Below are 18,248 nucleotides of genomic sequence, written 5' to 3' on the forward strand. Positions count from 1 at the left end.
TGTTCCTGTCATTCATGATGGATCTAAAATCATGGGCAGTCAAAATGAGAGTCTCAAAAGATACACAACTTTGTTCTAGTAGGATCAAAGTCCTCTCTGTGTTAACACAGGTCCAGTTCACAGAAGATCACCTTCACAGGTACATCCGGGGCTCCTTCATTCCTCTATGTACATGGTCGCCAATGTTTCTAGCTTACTCTTGCGCCTGCAGTTCTAACACATGTCCACCACTTTCTTTGTGCCAACTTAACTCAATACAGCTCAGGTGGAAAAAAACTATACTTGCTTGTTAAAAATAATAATTCCATATGCATATTTATGACTGCACCCTTTGTATGTGTGAACGTGCCTTTCACAAAACTACCCAGTGAGAGACAGGCTGCTGTCGTGCTCCCCCTGGGTCCCATATTGGGAATAAACTGTAAGTTAACTTTTAGCAGCCACTGGATACACATATCTTTCACTAAAAAACAATTACAAAGTTGTACACATTTTTGACAGTTTTCAAAGAGATTAATGTTTGTGACAATCTTTTTCCAAACTCTTCTAAGCAACGCTTTACACAGAAAGCTGCAACCAAAAGTAATTTCTGGACATAGGTGTGTCAACTTACTGTATGTATGATTTGTGCGCAGATCAACAATGTAGTCATTGGCAAGAAGTTCCGGAGGGCCCTGCAGGATGTGAGAGTGATGAGAGGAGCAGACGTGGCGTCAGACCATCACCTTGTCATGGCCAGGCTAAAGGGAAATCTGAAGAAAGCATGGATGGAACAGACAAACCAACACCAGCAACATAGCACCACCCTCCTCAAGGATGTACAGAAACAGAGTGAATACTCAGTCACCCTCAGTAATAAATGTCAAGTTATGCTAGAACTAGAGGACAACAGAGACCCAGTAGAAAGTAAGTGGGAGAAGATCATAGAAACAATGACATCAACCTGCCAGGAGATACTGAGTCCCTAGAAACACCAGCATCAAGAGTAGATCTCCACTGAGTCTCTCTGCAAGATCCAAGAGAGAAAGGAAAAGAAAGCTGCAGTCAACACATGCCGAACAAGATCAGAAAAAGCAAAAGCTCAAGGCAAATGCACCAAAACCAACAACAAGGCAAAGAGAAGCTAAAGAGAAGACAAGTAAAGATTCATCGAAGGTCTTGCCACAGAAGCCCAGGATGTAGCAAACCATGAAAACTTGAAAGAACTCTACAACATAACAAAGAAACTCTCCAGCAGATACAACAAGCCAGAAAAGCCTGTTAAAGGCAAAGCTGGGAGGACAATCATGGGTAACGAAAGCCAAAAGTAAGGATGGGTAGAACACTTTGAAGAACTGCTGAACCAGCCTGTGCTGCAGTCTCCACCAGACAGACACACAGCTGACAAGGACTTGCCAATCAACTACAGCTGACCAACCAAGGAAGAGGTACGGCAAGCCATCAAACATCTGAGAAGTGGGAAGGAAGGCTGTAGGACCTTGCAACATTTCTGCAAAGGCACGGAAGTCAGACAGGGAAGCATCAATAGTCATGCTCTACCCCATGGTCGGAAGGATATGGGAAGAAGGAAAAGTGCCATCAGACTGGAAGGAGTGATATCTCATCAAGATCCCCAAGAAAGGTGACCTGAATAATTGTGCAAACTACAGAGGGATAAGTCTTCTATAAACCCCAGGCAAAGTGTTCAAAAGAGTCATCCTAAACTGAATGAAGGAACAAATCTATACTCAGTTGTGAGTCCAGCAAGCTGGCTTTTGCTATTCTGCACAGACCAGATTGCAACACTGCAAAGCATCATTGAGCAGTCGATAGAATGAAACTCCCCCCTCTATGTCAATTTTGTTGACTATGAGAAGGCATTCGACAGCGTGGACAGAGAAACACTTTGGAAACTTCTCTGCCACAACGGTGTGCCAGATAAACTCGTAAGAATCATCAGAAACTCTTACAACGGAATGGTCTGGAAGATAGTCCCTGGAGGACAACTAATGGAAGCCTTCCAAGTGAGCACTGGAGTCCGCTAGGGTTGTCTGCTCTTGTCGTTTCCCTTCCTGCTGGCCACAGACTGGATCATGAAGACATCCACAGCAAGGAGAAGAAATGGGATCCAGTGGACTCCTCGGACAGAGCTCTACGACCCAGACTTTCCAGACGACCTGGCCCTACTCTCCCATACTTATCTGTAGATGCAAGAGAAGAGTGACAATGTGGCAGCCACATCAGCACAACTTGGCTTCAACATCCACAGGGGAAAATAATAAGAACTTAAAGGCAAATACGGCCAGCAAAACTGCAGTCACTCATGCAGGCAATGCACTGGAAGGCTGAGGCCTTCACCTACCTGGGCAGTGCCATAGACAAGAAGGGCGGTACAAGCACTGATGTCAAGGCAAGAATCAGTAAAGCAAGGGCTGCCTTCATTCATCTAAAGAAGATCTAGAGCTACAAGGATCTAACACTGCAAACCAAGATCAGGCATTTTTAACACCAATGTAAAATGGGTCCTTCTGTATGGAGCAGAAACTTGGAGGACAACAGTGTACCCCCACCTACAAAGTCCAATCCTTCATCATCACCTGCCTTAGAAAATCTTCTAAATCCGCTGCCCAAAACCATCCGCAGCCATGACCTATAGAAGCAGCCTTTCGAACTCCCTGCTCATGAGGAAACCAAGTAGAGACGCAGGGTGGATAGGTCAAACCCTCTGCGAGCCTACTTCAAATACCACCAGGGAAGCCCTGACCTCGAGTCCACAAGGGAAAAGAGGAAGGCCAAGAAACACCTGGGACAGAGGCCTCGAGGCTGACTGCAAGGAGAAGGGTTACACCTGGAGTCAGACTGAAACAAAGGCCCAGATAGAGATGGCTGGAGAGTCCTGGTTGATGGCCTATACCCCAGGAGGGGCAGTAGGCATAAGTAAGTAAGTATGTTTTGTGAGTGTGTACTGATAACATTTAACAGATGTTTCTCTTCTCAGACATACACTGACCTGGTTTAGTATTTTCTCATGTTTGTATAATTTAAGGATGTGTAAAATGACAACTCTATCGAGAATGATCTGGGGGTGGTAAGAGCCCAGATTGAGACCTGGGATGCTTTTCGGCTCTAAAAACCATTAAAGTACTTAAAAAAACAATAAACGTATCATTTAAAATAATGAGAGGTTCTACTGAGTTCAGACAGTCTCTGATTGTGTCTATAAAATTGATGTTTAAAATCTGCTTATGAGTCCTGGTCCCTCGACAAGTTAAAACCAAAGGCACTGAAACTAAAAACTGGAGGGATTGTCGGGAGCAAGGCTGCCTAAGTATTTTAAATAACTCTTAAATAACAGTGCTCAGCTTCAGACCTTTTTGCCAGTACTTGTTGGAAAGCAGGAAGAAATCTATTGAACCTGCAGTTCAAGATTGGGATTGTCAGGGCTTGATGCAATTATGGCCTGTCTGCAGGTTTGTATCCTTCTTGAATTAAATGCTGTTCCCAATAGAGTTCTTTGTAGGACCATTAAAATTGGCCAAATACAGACCAGGTGAAGCAGATCCTCTTTCCGTGACCCACATAGGTGACAGGCAGAGCCCCCTTTAGCTTTCCATGATGGTTGCTCCACCAGGAAAGGAAACACTCCAAGGTGGAGAATGAGAAATGTGTGCTTCATGAGAGCTGCATATGTTTGGCTGAAATGTAAGGTCGCTGTGAGCTGCTTGTAGCCATCGGCTGGCATCCACATGTTGGAAACTCTTTGTCAGGGCTTATTTATCCTCAATCAGAGATGTTTTCTTTACACTTGCATTTAGAGACCTTTTGAAGGTCTTGTAAGGCAGTGACTGGTCCCATAAAACGTGTACTTGGAGTGCTACCAAGGAAATATAAAAAATAGTCTTGAATAATGACATCGAGGGGGTGGTTATCGCAGACCAGAGTATTTTGTTAAGTGAGTTGTCACAGGTGCACCTCAGCCTATAACAGCACTTGATGAAAGCAGTCTGCCTCGCGATTGTTTGTTGTGTGAGGCCAAATGCAATGTGAATCTGTGCTGGGGACACATATTTTGGAGTCTTAGAACCTCTTTTGTAAGCCCTAGTTAGGAACCCATTCAGAGAGGTTGCATCTCAGCCTTGAAGTACCTCACTCCATAGATGATTGACGGAAGAAATGATGATGTCATAACAGTTAGCAGTGGCTGAGAGCTTGGGCCACATAGGTTGTCTGATAGATGTGAGATACTGGCTCCTTGTTGTAGTACCCCCCCCACACACTTTTTGCCTGGTTTCTGAATGCACCTTGGACTGGAGTGCACTGGGATCCTGCTAACCAGGGTTCCAGTGCCAGTGTTCTTTCCCTAATTATCATAAAAGTAATTGGATACACCTTTAGCTACCACTATAAGTCCCTAGTAAAAGGTACTTAGGTACCCAGGGCATGGGGTACTATGGATAAGCCCCTGAGGGCAGCAGCACTGATTGTGCCACCCGCAAGAGCTATGCATCCAGATGCACCCAGCACTGCCATAGCAGGCTGAGTGTCCTAGTGCAAACCTAAAATACAAACTGGACATGGCACACTCCCTGTGTGCCCTGTCCACCATGCACTGCACTTGTTATGGGTAAGTCACCCCTCTAGCAGGCCTTCCAGCCCTAAGGCAGGGTACACCTTACTATATGTGAGGGCACAATTCCATGAGCAATATGCCCCCACTGTGTCCTTGCCAAACCTGGGACATAGTGAGTGAACAGAGCAGCCATTTTAATATATGTGCTGGACACTGGTCAATAAGAGTTTCCCGGCCACATAATGGCTACTCTGAACCCTGGGTTGTTTGGTATCAAACAACTCAGAATGATAAATCCAAACTGGCACCTGTACTGAATTTATTATAAAAAAAAAGTACCCAGGGGTAATATTAGAGGTGCTCCCTGAAAAAGCTAACTATCCTGGCATGGTTGCTGACTGGTTCCAGCAAGCCTACCACATCCAGACAGCCAATACACAAAAACTGGGGGAGAGCCATGTCTCTCTGGTTGTAAAACAATGCCCTTCCTGGGTGGAGGAATTAACGTCCCCTCACTCAGGAATGTGCACTGCCCTGGCAGTGAGCTTCAAAGGGCTATCTCCCTTGAAACTCGACCCCCAGGCCTGCTGCTAGCAGCAGATGGCCTCCCCCTTTGCAAACTCCCATTCTTGGAGGGAGCAAAAGTGGGAAACCACACAAAGGGTAGGGGAAGTGGCCTCACTGAGCATGCACCACCCCTAGGGACTTGCAGGTGAATTGGACCCTTCATTTCATTTTCCTCCATGTTGGATGGCAGGATATTAGCCAATTAGGTTTAGGGAAGTGACCCTTCCCACAGGAAGTGGTGACTGTAGTGGGTGTAGCCACCCAAGGGTTAGCATCCCATTGGACACTACCAGGTTCCCCCTAAAACGTCCACTAAATTCGGTATTTAGTGGGCTTCCCTAGACCAAGAAATCAGATTTGAATAGGATTTGAAGAAACAAAGAAGACCAGCACCAAAGAAGATCCAAAGCAAGAAAACTGTGGACCTGCTGCACAAGAATAGGCGCCACACCCTGCCTGCTAAACCCAGGACCCGAAAATCGCAGCTGAGGAGGAGCTGGACACTGGACCGACCCCAAGAAAACCCAGGAGACCTCCAGGCTTCAAGAATCATCCCAGATCTCCCTTCTGAGTGGAGGCACCACTCAAAAACAAAGCAAGAACCAACAAACTGGTGAGGGTCACTTCATCGAACAGCCGATATATCCAAAACTGGTAATCACAGCCGGACCTGACAGCACACCGATGACCGCCTGGACTTGACCTACATGTGTACCAAGTTTGGTGGTACTGTGCCCCCTAGTGGCCGAGTTACGCCAGTACCCATGGTACTGGTCAGTTTACGTTAAACACCAGAAAACAAGTCTGAAGTATTTTTATAAATTCTGGTCTCTAGTTATTCATTGAGTGTGTGTGGTGCATGATTGGATTTGTGAGTACAGCAAATACTTAGCACATCTCCTGTATTAGCCTAACTGTTTGACCAGCTACCTTAGAAATTGGAGCATTAGGTGGTCTAATTTTTTACCTCTGGAAACCAACGTGTGGTTGCCGTTGCAGTAGTCTAGGCACACTATGCAGTGGGGTCCAGGCAAAAGCTCTGAAAAAATGAAACCAAAACGTTTCACTTTTTGTTTTTGAAATGCATTTTGTTTTCCTTTTGCATTAAAAAAAAAAATGCTTTATTGAAAAGCAGATCTGTGACTGGGGGTGAGTGAGTGAAGCACTCCGTCCATCATCCTTTTGTGTTGCTAAAGTTGCCCTAAGTGGGAAGGGTATGCCCAGACGTGGGTCCCTTGCTCACTGTGCCATTGGATTCAAGCTAGCCTGGCTGATTAAGGGTGAAATCCTGAAACCGGTCCCAGGATGCTTGTTTCCAGTCCAGTGAGGACCTGGTTTGGCAGTTCGGGCTGGACTGTTCCATGAGGAACAGGGTCAAGACTGATTTGCATAGGGCTGAGACCAAACTGGGGTGGCATGGTGAGCAAAAGCACAATGGATTAAACCCAGATCTGTGACTGAGGGTGAGTTTTTGCATTGTTCAGCACTCCGTCCATCATCCTTTTGTGTTGCTAAAGTTGTCCTAAGTGGGAAGGGTATGCCCAGACGTGGGTCCCTTGCTCACTATGCCACTGGATTCAAGGCTAGCCTGGCTGATGAAGGGTGAAACCCTGAAACCGGTCCCAGAATGCTTATTTCCAGTCCAGTGAGGACCTGGCTTGGCAGTTCGGGCTGGACTGTTCCCATGAGGAACAGGGTCCAGACTGATTTGCATGTGGCTGGGTCCAATCTGGGGTGGCATGGTGAGCAAAAGAACGATGGATTAAATCCAGATCTGTGACTGGGGGTGAGTGTTTGCATTGTTCAGCACTCCGTCCATCATCCTTTTGTGTTGCTAAAGTTGTCCTAAGTGGGAAGGGTATGCCCAGACGTGGGTCCGTTGCTCACTATGCCACTGGATTCAAGCTAGCCTGGCTTATGAAGGGTGAAACCCTGGAACCGGTCCCAGGATGCTTATTTCCAGTCCAGTGAGGACCTGGCTTGGCAGTTTGGGCTGGATTGTTCCTATGAGGAACAGGGTCAAGACTGATTTGTATATGGCTGGGTCCAAACTGGGGTGGCATGGTGAGCAACAGAACGATGGATTAAACCCAGATCTGTGACTGGGGGTGAGTGTTTGCATTGTTCAGCACTCCGTCCATCATCCTTTTGTGTTGCTAATTTTTTACCTCTGGAAACTAACGTGTGGTTGCCGTAGCAGTAGTGGTGGGAACAACAGTAGTCATTCCAAAAGTGTAGATGGGCGCACCCTAGGAACTGTAGTAGGATCTTGGCTAGTTAGAGAGACCACTAAGGCTGTGTGTCAGAGGCTGGCCCTCTATGTAGTGTGCAAAACTAGGCACACTATGCAGGGGGGTCCAGGCAAAAGCTCTAAAAAAATGAAAAAAAACTTTTCACTTTTTGTTTTTGATTTCAAAAGCATGTCGTGTTCCTTAAAGGAAAACGGGCTGCATTAAAAAAAAAAAAAACTGGTTTATTGAAAATCAATCACAGACATGGTGGTCTGCTGTCTCCAGCAGACCACCATCCCTGTGAGGGTGGCCATTCCCAAGGGGGTCGCAAATTGCGACCTACCTCATGAATAATCATGACACTATACAACATTCGATTTTGTGAATCGCAAATTGCGAGTCGCTCTGACTTGCAATTTGCGAGTGACAAAACCAAACGTTTGGTACAGGTGGCCCCAAATGAGGTTGGTTCAGAAACTATGCTAAAAGAGAGCCATGGGGTGGAGGATTTGAATGATGATAAAGAGTTTTTGTTAAGAAGAGAGAGATATAAACCTACTTGGGACAAGGGCTATGTAATGGAGAAAGTTACAAACTACAGACTTAAATAAGTCATGAATTGGAAGAATTTTGTTAAATAAGGGAACCTTCTACTGTTATGCATAAAGTGAGGGTATGTATATGGATATAATATGTTTCATTTTCTTTTTGCACACATCTGATTTCCATGATGTAATTTGTTTCATTAGAAGCGTATTATATTAATATAGATTTTTAACTGTTGTGTTCTGATATGATATTATCAGGAAGGGGAGATGTGTTGTGGTTTCCACTAGATCACTTGGCTGGAATGCGGTGACAATCACTTTGAAGTCACAGCATTCCAGGGAGTGTCAAGCTTCTGGGGGGGATTTGAATGTGGTGACTTACGATCGGTTCGCTGCCTGAGGAGGTTGAATAAACATGCTACGAACCTGATAAAGGTTTATGAAGGACCTTTGAAGTGAAAAGCGTATTCTTAACAGTCAGGTCTGATAAGAAAAGGTTGACGAGAGCTGGTGTCAACACACACCCTGGTTCAAGGCTCTGGTTTGTGGGACTCTTCCTGGATAGGTGGGCGCCGACCCCTATTTGAATTCTGGTTTAGGTATTTGTGTAAAGCAATCACATTCCTCTCAATAGGGGGGGGCCGGTATGCCCCAAACTGCGAGCTTTGTGCACAGCTTACCTCCATCCACACCGTCAAAGGCTGATTTGAAATCGATAAAGCATAGATGAAGTGGAATTTTAGATTTCTTTTGTTTGGTGAGAGCTAAACCCAAGATGCTTGTTAAGGTGCTGGTACCCTTAGAAAACCCTGTTTGATTGAGGGGTATGGTATTATTTGCGCTAGATCATGCAGTCAGATCAGTCAACAGTGCTGTGGAAAAATATTTGGCCTCGTTGTTCAATGGGGCTATTCAGTGATAGCTTTGTGGCTTGAACCCGTCTCCACCTCTAAAAAACTGATTTATAATTTACCATCCAGTATTGCCCCTGATGCAAATACATACTATACAATGACAGGCCATGCCATACTATTCAATGACAAGCCATACCATACCATACTCTACACTGGCAGACCATGCCAAACCATATGATACAATGATAGACCATACCACACCACACCATACCATACAATCCCAAACCATAACATACCATACCATACCATACAATACCAGACCATACTATACAATACCAGATCATACCATAACATACCAAACCATACAATGACAAGCCAAACCATATCATGGGAAACAATGAAAAGGCATATCATACAATAAGAAGCCATACCATACCATACTATACAGTAATGCCACACCATACCATACAATACAATGACAGGCCATACCATACAATGACAGGCCATACCATGCAATAATATATAGCAGCCCACACCATACCATATTATTTAATGACCGGCCATACCATACCATACTACACAATAGGGCCTACCATACCATATAATTAGTGCTCCCACTTTTATAGTATTTATTTTTTTAACATTTCCATCTATGTTTTGGCCATTTGTTTGCTATTTATCCATATTTATTTTGTGGTTTGAGACTAAATGGAGTAAATTTCCATATTTATTTAACTGATAAACATGTACTCATACATTGATATGCCTGTTGCACTTTAGCAAATTAAGCAAAACGCTACATCCAGAGGTAAATATTAGCATTATACACAAATGTATGTTAATTTATGCCTGTATTTTGGGAATCTCATCCTGTTTTTAACATCTCATGGAGTCTATCTGCTCAGCAGCTGGTCTGAAATGTGTGAAGTACAGTGTGGGGAGTCACTCACGAGAAGAGCTATTGTCAGTACTGTTCCGCTTTTAAAAATGAATACAAACAGGAAACAGATTGCTTTCTGTCTGCATTTATCTATGAAAATCAGTAAAAACGGAAAATAAGGAGCTTTATATATAATGGCAGGCCATACCATACCATATGATACAATGGCACGCCATACCATAGGATACAATGACATGCCATACCATACTAAATTGTACAATAAAATGCATGTCATACCATACCACACCATACAATGACAAGCCATACCATACCATACCATACTATACAGTAACATACCACAACATACCAAACCTTACAATGACAGGCCATACCATACCAAACCATCCATACCATACCATACGACAGGCCATACCATACCATACCATACCATAACATGCCATACCATACAACGACAGGCCATACTATACAGTAACCAGCCACACCATACCATACCATACCTTACAATGACAATCCATACCATACCAATCCATCCATACCATACCATACGACAGGCCATACCATACCATACCAAACCATAACATACCATCCCATACAACGACAGGCCATACCATGCCATAATATACAGTAACCAGCCACACCATACCATAACTTAGAATGACAGTCCACACCAGACCAAACCATCCATACCATACCGTACAACGACAGGCCATACCATACCATACTATATAACAGGCCACACCATATCATACTATATAATGACAGGTCATACTATACCATATCATACCATGCCATACAATGACAGGCCATACCACACCAAACCATCGATACCATACCGTACAACGACAGGCCATACCATACCATACTATATAGGTGGCCACACCATATCATACTATATAATGACAGGCCATACCATACCATACAATGACAGGCCATACCATAACATACCATACCATACAACGACAGGCCATACCATGCCATACTATACAGTAACCAGCCACACCATACCATAACTTTCAATGACAGTCTACACCATACCAAACCATCCATACCATACCGTACAACAACAGGCCAAACCATACCATACTATATAACAGGCCACACCATATCATACTATATAATGACAGGTCATACCATACCATACCATACCATACCATGCCATACAATGACAGGCCATACCATACCATACCATACTATACAGTAACAATCCACACCATACCATACCTTACAATGACAGTCCATACCATACCATACCAAACTATCCATACCATTCCATACAACGGGAGGCCATACCATACCATACAATACCATACCATACAATGACAGGCCATACCATACTATACAACAACAGGCCATACCACGCCATACTATATAACAGGCCACACCATATCATACTATATAGTGACAGGCCATACCATACCATACCATACCATACTACACAATAGGGCCTACCATACTATATAATGACACGCCATACCATACCATAGGATACAATGACAAGCCATACCGTAGGATACAATGACATGCCATACCATGCTATATTGTACAATAAAATGCCATGTCATATCATACCATACCATACAATGATAGGCCATTATGTACTGTACCATACTATACAATGGCATACCATACTGTACCACGCCATACCATACTGTACTGAACCAAAATTACAAAAAAATGGACAAAATCCAATAGATCGCGCAAAGGTGAGACCTATTGGCTTTACCAATGCTTCTTATTTTCCACACTGTACTGTTGAAATTTTGCTTGTCACTATAACATTTTGCATATTTTCACACTTTTTAAAGTGATCGTAAAATTGCATGAAAATGGAGACTCTGACAAGGGTCTGTACTACAGATAGTGGCTTGGGGACATAGGGGTTCATTCCGCGCCAGGGCCGGGGACCACGGAAGCACCGCCAACAGGCTTGCGGTGCTTCCAGGGCCATTCTGACCGCGGCGGTAAAGCCGTGGTCAGAAAAGGGGAACCAGCGGTTTCCTGCCGGTTTTCCCCTGGCCCAGGGAATCCACCGCCATGGGGATTCCGACCCCCTTCCCGCCAGCCTGGTTCTGGCGGTTTACACTGCCAGAACCAGGCTGGCGGGAACGGGTGTCGTGGGGCCCCTGGGGGCCCCTGCACTGCCCATGCCACTGGCATGGGCAGTGCAGGGGCCCCCTAACAGGGCCCCATTAAGATTTTCACTGTCTGCTTTGCAGACAGTGAAAATCGCGACGGGTGCTACTGCACCCGTCGCACCCCTGCAACTCCGCCGGCTCCAGTCGGAGCCGGCTTCATTGTTGCAGGGTCTTTCCCGCTGGGCAGGCGGGCGCCCTTTTGGCGGTCGCCCGCCGGCCCAGCGGGAAAGTCGAAATGACCCCCGCGGTCTTTTGACCGCGGTGCGGTCTTTCGACGGGGTTACTTTGGCGGGCGGCCTCCGCCGCCTGCCAAAGTTGGAATGACCCCCATAATGTGCTCTTGAACTGCTTTTTGAATGAATGGGGCACTTTGGTGTTAAAAGGGTGCTGTGCGCTGGTGCGCCCCCTTCTGTAACTTCAACTGTGAGGTCCACAAAGGTGCACCAGTTCTATCCCAAGATGGCGTTCCCTCATTTGCATGGGGGCGTGGCTCAGTACAAATGAGAGAAAGTCGCACTGTTGCTTACACATGCAACCACAAAGATGTTTTCGAGCGGCGCTCTGATTGCCCATGCTGTAAATCCCATCTTAAGCAAATTGATGAATGGCTCCTTGGACCTGGCCCTTGTTCACAAGAGCTGGAAGCAAGCCCTGCTGCTTCTTTTGGTGAAAGAAAATCTTCTGCAGATCTTAAAGGACTTTGCAACTTTAGACCGATTACGCTCCTTCCCAGAACTGCTAAACTTCTGGTGGAGATTGTCAACAGACAGCTATCTCATCTCCTAGAGGTCAGTCATTTGTTGCATGACTCCCAATCGGGCCTCCGTGTGGGACACAGTCTGCCCTGCTTGAGGTATCAGGGTTTATAAAGGAAGATCTGGACCAGAACTCGCCTGTTATGGTGATGTTACTTGACCTGTCCTCGGCATTCCTTCCTGTTTCCCACTCCATTTTGCTTGACAGACTCAAGAGGATTGATATCAGAGATAAGGCTTTTCTATGGATAAAAGTGTGACAGGGTTTGGTGCTTAGTCCCACCCTTTTGAGTTTCAGTAAGTTTGAGTTCCTCTAAGCTCTGCTTGAAGGAACTGGTTGAATGGATGATTGCAAGCTGTTTAAAGCTTAATTCTGAAAAAAATGAAATTCTCTTGTTTGGCACCAAGACTTCTCCGGATTCCTGAAGCTGGTAGCTGACACAATTGGTGGTGCTCCTTCTTCCGACACCTAAGGTGAAAACCTATGTGTGCGGTTTGATTCTAATCTTTCATTTGAGCCCCAAGTTAAGGTTATCTTGGCCATCTGTTTTGACACACTTAGGTCACTAAAAAGGATGCTCCACCTTATCCTGGAAGACCTTTGCATGTTGATTTGCTATGCCTTGGGTATGTTCAAATTGGCTATGCGAGTAGCTTGTATTTGGGTTTGCCTGCTGTGTATCTAATTCAAGGCTTGCATACAATTCAGCATTCTGCTACTCACTTACCATTGAAGATACCTCCACGAGGAGGGGCGTCGTCAACCCCCTGATATAGCAGGGTGAGGTATTTGATGGCCTCTTCTATCTGCAACTTGGCAGACAATGTCCCATAATTAAGGCGAAAGGGTGGTAAAGTGAGTGAGTGAAAAGATGGATGGATGGGTAGAAAGAAGAGTGAAATGATGGATAGGTGGGTGACTGAAGGGATTGATAGATACACGGATAAATGAGTGTAAAAGATGGATGAGTGAATGGGAGGAAGGATGGCTGAATGATGAGTGGATGTGTGAAAGGGTGGATGGGTCCATGATGAGAAAGGATAGATGGATGAGTGACTGAAACAATGGCTGACGAGTGAAAGGGTAAATGGATAGTGGATGGATGGAGTGAAAGCCTGGATGGATGGACAGGCTGAAAGAATGGATGGATGACAGAAAGGATGGATGGATGGATGGATGAGTGAAAGGATGGCTGTAAGGGTGGATGAGTGAAAAAATGAGTGAATGAAAGGGAGGATAGATGGATGGCTGGATGAAAGGGTGGATGGATGGATGAGCGAAAGGGTGGGTAGATGAATGAGCTAACAGATGAATGAATGAGGTAAACAATGGATGGATGAGTGAACGGATGGATGGATGGATGAATGGATGGATGTGTGAGTGAAATGGTGGATGGATGGGTGAGTGAAAATGTGGATGATAGATACATGGATGAATGAGTCAAATGATGGATGTAAGGATTGATGACAAAGGGAGGATGGATGGATGAGTGAAATGGGGAATGAATGGATGGATGAGTAAAAGGTTGGGTAGATGAATGTATGGACGGATGATGAAAAAAGGATGGGTGGGTGAATGAAAGGATGATCAATGAGTGAAAGGGTAAATGAATGGATCAGCGAGTGGATGGATGGACTGACCGAAAGGGTGGATGATGGATGAGTGAAAGGATGGATGGATGAGTGAAGGGATAGATGGAACGAAGGATGAGTTAAAGAATGGATGATTGAGTAAAAGAGAGGTTAGATGGATGGCTGGATGAAAGGGTGAACGGATGGATGAGTGAAAGGGTGACTAGCTAGATGGATGCATACATGAGTGAAAGGGTGGATGAATGGATGAGTGAGTGAAAGGATTGATGGATGAGTGAAAGGGTAAATAGATAGATGGATGAGTGGATGGATGGGTGGCAGGGTGGATGGATGAGTGAAAGGATGGGTGGCTGAGTGAAATTGTGGATGAGTGTATGAGTGAAAGGGACATGGATGTGTGGAGTAAAATGATGGATTGATGAGTGGAAGGATGGATGGATGATGGATGAAAGGGGGATGCATAACTGAAACTTTAAAGATGGATGACTGAGTGAATGGATGGATATGTTTGATGCATAGGTTTGAAGATAGGTGGATTGGTTTGGATATTGATGGGCAGACAGATGGACGGAATGGTGACAGACTAAGGGGGTCATTATGAACCCCGGCGGTTCATGCCACTGGCATGGTGGTCTGAACTGCCATATAATACACACAGGGAGGGCCGCCCGTGGCGGCCCTCCACCACCGCCAGGCTACCGCCGACAGGCAGCCGGATGATGGCGGATTACATTATCCGACAGGGCAGCGGTGCAAGCAGTGCTGCCCTCTGGATAATGTACCCTTTGTCCCCCAGACTTTCACTGGCGGGTTCACCCACCAAGCAAAGGCTGGTGGAAGAGGTGCTCTGGGGCCCCCGTGCAGTGTCCCATCGCGCAGGTCACTGCCCGATTTATGGGTTGAAATTCAGATTTCCCTGTTCCCTAGGTCTTAGGTCAGTCTGTGCAAAGGGAGCAGCCTATTCACACATTAAATCACTTGTGAAATATGTTCCACAAAAATATACGGTTAAAAAGTTTAAAAAATAAAATAAAATAAAACATCAGACCACAATAGTTACAAAGTCCAGAAGCATTCTTCATGGGCACCAATCCCAGCGAAACATAGGTCATTGACCATAAAAGTTCTCAACTTAAAAGGACTATCCAGTATAGAGAAAAAAAACAGTCTAAGGCTTTTAATTAAAAGTTCAATAATCTACTGATCTAATACAATGCACAATAAGCTTATTCTAACTTACACCTGCAAAGTGCTTGCAAAACATTTAATGGAAACGCAACATCTGTGTTGGAAAATAGCCTCTCTAAAGGGCCACCCCAAAGTTTATGCCTGCCTCCTCTTCTTTTTCTGACCTCATTTTTGCTGGCTTTAGGACTCTGGACACTTTACCACTGCTAACCATTGATAAAGTGCATGTGTTCTCTCCCTAAAAACAAGGTAACATTGGCTCATACCCAGTTGGCATATTTAATGTACTTATAAGTCCCTAGTAAAGTGCGCTACATGTGCCCAGGTCCTGTAAATTAAATGCTACTAGTGTGCCTGCAGCACTGATTGTGCCACCCACTTAAGTAGCCCCTTAACCATGTCTCAGGTCTGTCACTGCAAGGCCTGTCTGTGCAGTTTCACTGCCTCTTCGACTTGGCATGTATAAGTACTTTCCAAGGCTTAAGCTTCCCATTTTCTACATATACGTCACCTCTAAGTTAGGCCCTAGGTACCCATAGGGTAGGGTGCTATGTGGGTAAAAGGCAGGACATATACATATGGGTTTTATATGTCCTGGTAGTGAATAACTCCTAAATTTGTTTTCCACTACTTAGAGGCCTGCTCCATCCTTTCATAGACTAGCATTAGGACTGCCCTCGGATACTTTTTGAGTGGTAGATTCTGATCTGGAAGGAGTAACAAGGTCATTTTAGTATGGTTAGAATGGTAATGAGAAATCCTGCATATTGGTGAGGTTGGATTTAATATTATTATTTTAGAAATGCCACTTTTAGAAAGTGAGCTTTTCTCTACACTTAAAACCATCTGTGCCTTACAGCCTGTCTCCAATTAACTTCTGGTCTGTGCTGGTTGACAGCTCCCTTGTGCATTTCACCCAGACAACTACAAACACAAGACACTCAGTCACATCTGCATTCATCTGCATACTGAATGGGTCTTCCTGGGCTGGAAGGATGGAGGGCCTGGCACTTACATTTCAAAGGCCAGTGGCCGGCCCTCACACAAACGACTGAAAACCCCCAATGGGACCCTGAAATACAGGACTGGGCTGAAAGGGGAACTTGTGTACTTCAAAACCACTCTTTAAAGTCTCCCCCACTTCAAAGGCATTTTTGGATATATTAACTGGGTCCCTGACACACACCAACTCAGACACTTCTGGACCTACATCTGCAACCTGTCATAGGAGCTGCCTGGCTGCCCAAAGGACTCATCTGGACTGCTTTGCTGAGAAGGACTGCTGCTCTTCTGCCCTGCTGGCCTCTGGCTTTGCTGGAAGGAATCTGCCTTCCCCAAAACTGCTCTCCAAGGGCTTAGACTGACCTTGCCTCCTGTTTCTGTAGTCTCAGGGCCAACAAAGACTTCACCTCTTCAAGAAATTTCTTGTGCATCGAAAATCAACACAACGCCTGAAGAAATCGATGCGAAGCCTACATTGCGGCTGAGAGATCGCTGCACAGCAGACCGGACTGATGCAGCCCCGACTTCCTGACTGGAAATTTGATGAAGCGCCTACTTTGCAAACGAAAATTCAACGCATCACCTACCGAATCGACGCAGTGCCTGTTCCTTCTCCCAACGCGTCAAAGATTTTCAACGCATCGTCCCTGGCCGTCAAAATATCCCTGCATTGCAGTGAGGAACCAAGACTGTGCACCGAAAAATGACTCAAACCCCTTACAGCGGTGAAAGAAACAACGCATCGTCTGCGCCAAGTCAGAAAGTCTGACGCAACACTTCATTTTTCCACACATCTCCTCTGCGGTCTCCATGCGTTGTTATTTTGACGCATACCAGGTACTGTGTGTGTAACAAAGAGACAACTGTTTATTTCTAATGATTGAGACTCTTTTAAACATGATATTTCAACTTGTGCTTATTGGATCTTTGTCTTTTTGACCTTATTTTATTCAGATAAATATAATTTATTTTTCTAAACCTGTGTGGTGTATTTTTGAGGTGTTTTAACTGTGTTACTGTATGATTTATTGCACAAATACTTTACACATTGGCTTCTAAGTTAAGCCTGACTGCTTGGTGCCAAGCAACCAAAGGGTGGGCACAGGATAATTTGAATTGTGTTGTGACTTACCCTGACTAGGATTGTGGTCCCTACTTCGACAAGGATGTATACCTCTGCCAACTAGAGACCCAATTTATAACAATCTGCAACTTGGGCCTGGTTACAACTTAGGCCAACATTAGATTCAAAATAAACTCTAAATGAGTACAGTTAGCATAAGTGAATATATTGAGTGCATTTAAGAAGGAAATACATTCCCTTTACATTATATTACATTGCACCAGATTCATAAAGCGCATAGCAACCCGAGAACGGGCTTCCCAGTGCTAGAGAGGAAACAATGAGCCACAAGCAACTCTACTTAGGAAAGAGGTATGTTTTTAACTGCTTACGAAAGTACAGCCAACTGTTTTCACTTCTCAATTTGACCAGAAGCAAGTTTCACAGCTTGGGGGCTAAATAAGCAACAGACAGACTGCCATCCCTGGATCTTTTTATCCTGGGTATAACTAGAAGGTCCAATAGGACATATCTGAGAGACCTACTAGGTTGGTCATTGATGAAGAATTTTGGGCAATGCTTATATTTAGCGCGATGAACCAGACAAAGTCCCTTAAACTGAATTCTGCTGCTTGTAGGTGAAGTGTTCTGAGTGCTACATTTGCAGAATAAAACTTTGGAATCCCCAGGAGAATCCGAGCTGCAGCGTTCTGGATTACTTGTAATTTCCTGATCACCTCTTTTGGGCTGCCTAAATCAATTGAATTCCCATAGGCCAGGAATGAACGTATCAACACCTGAACCACAATTCTTCTGGCCTGCAGCGGGAGCCATTTCAGGGTTTTCTGAAGCGCTCCCAAAA

The sequence above is a fragment of the Pleurodeles waltl genome, chromosome 4_2 (genome assembly GCF_031143425.1).
Source record: "Pleurodeles waltl isolate 20211129_DDA chromosome 4_2, aPleWal1.hap1.20221129, whole genome shotgun sequence".
Taxonomy (NCBI): Eukaryota; Metazoa; Chordata; class Amphibia; order Caudata; family Salamandridae; genus Pleurodeles; species Pleurodeles waltl.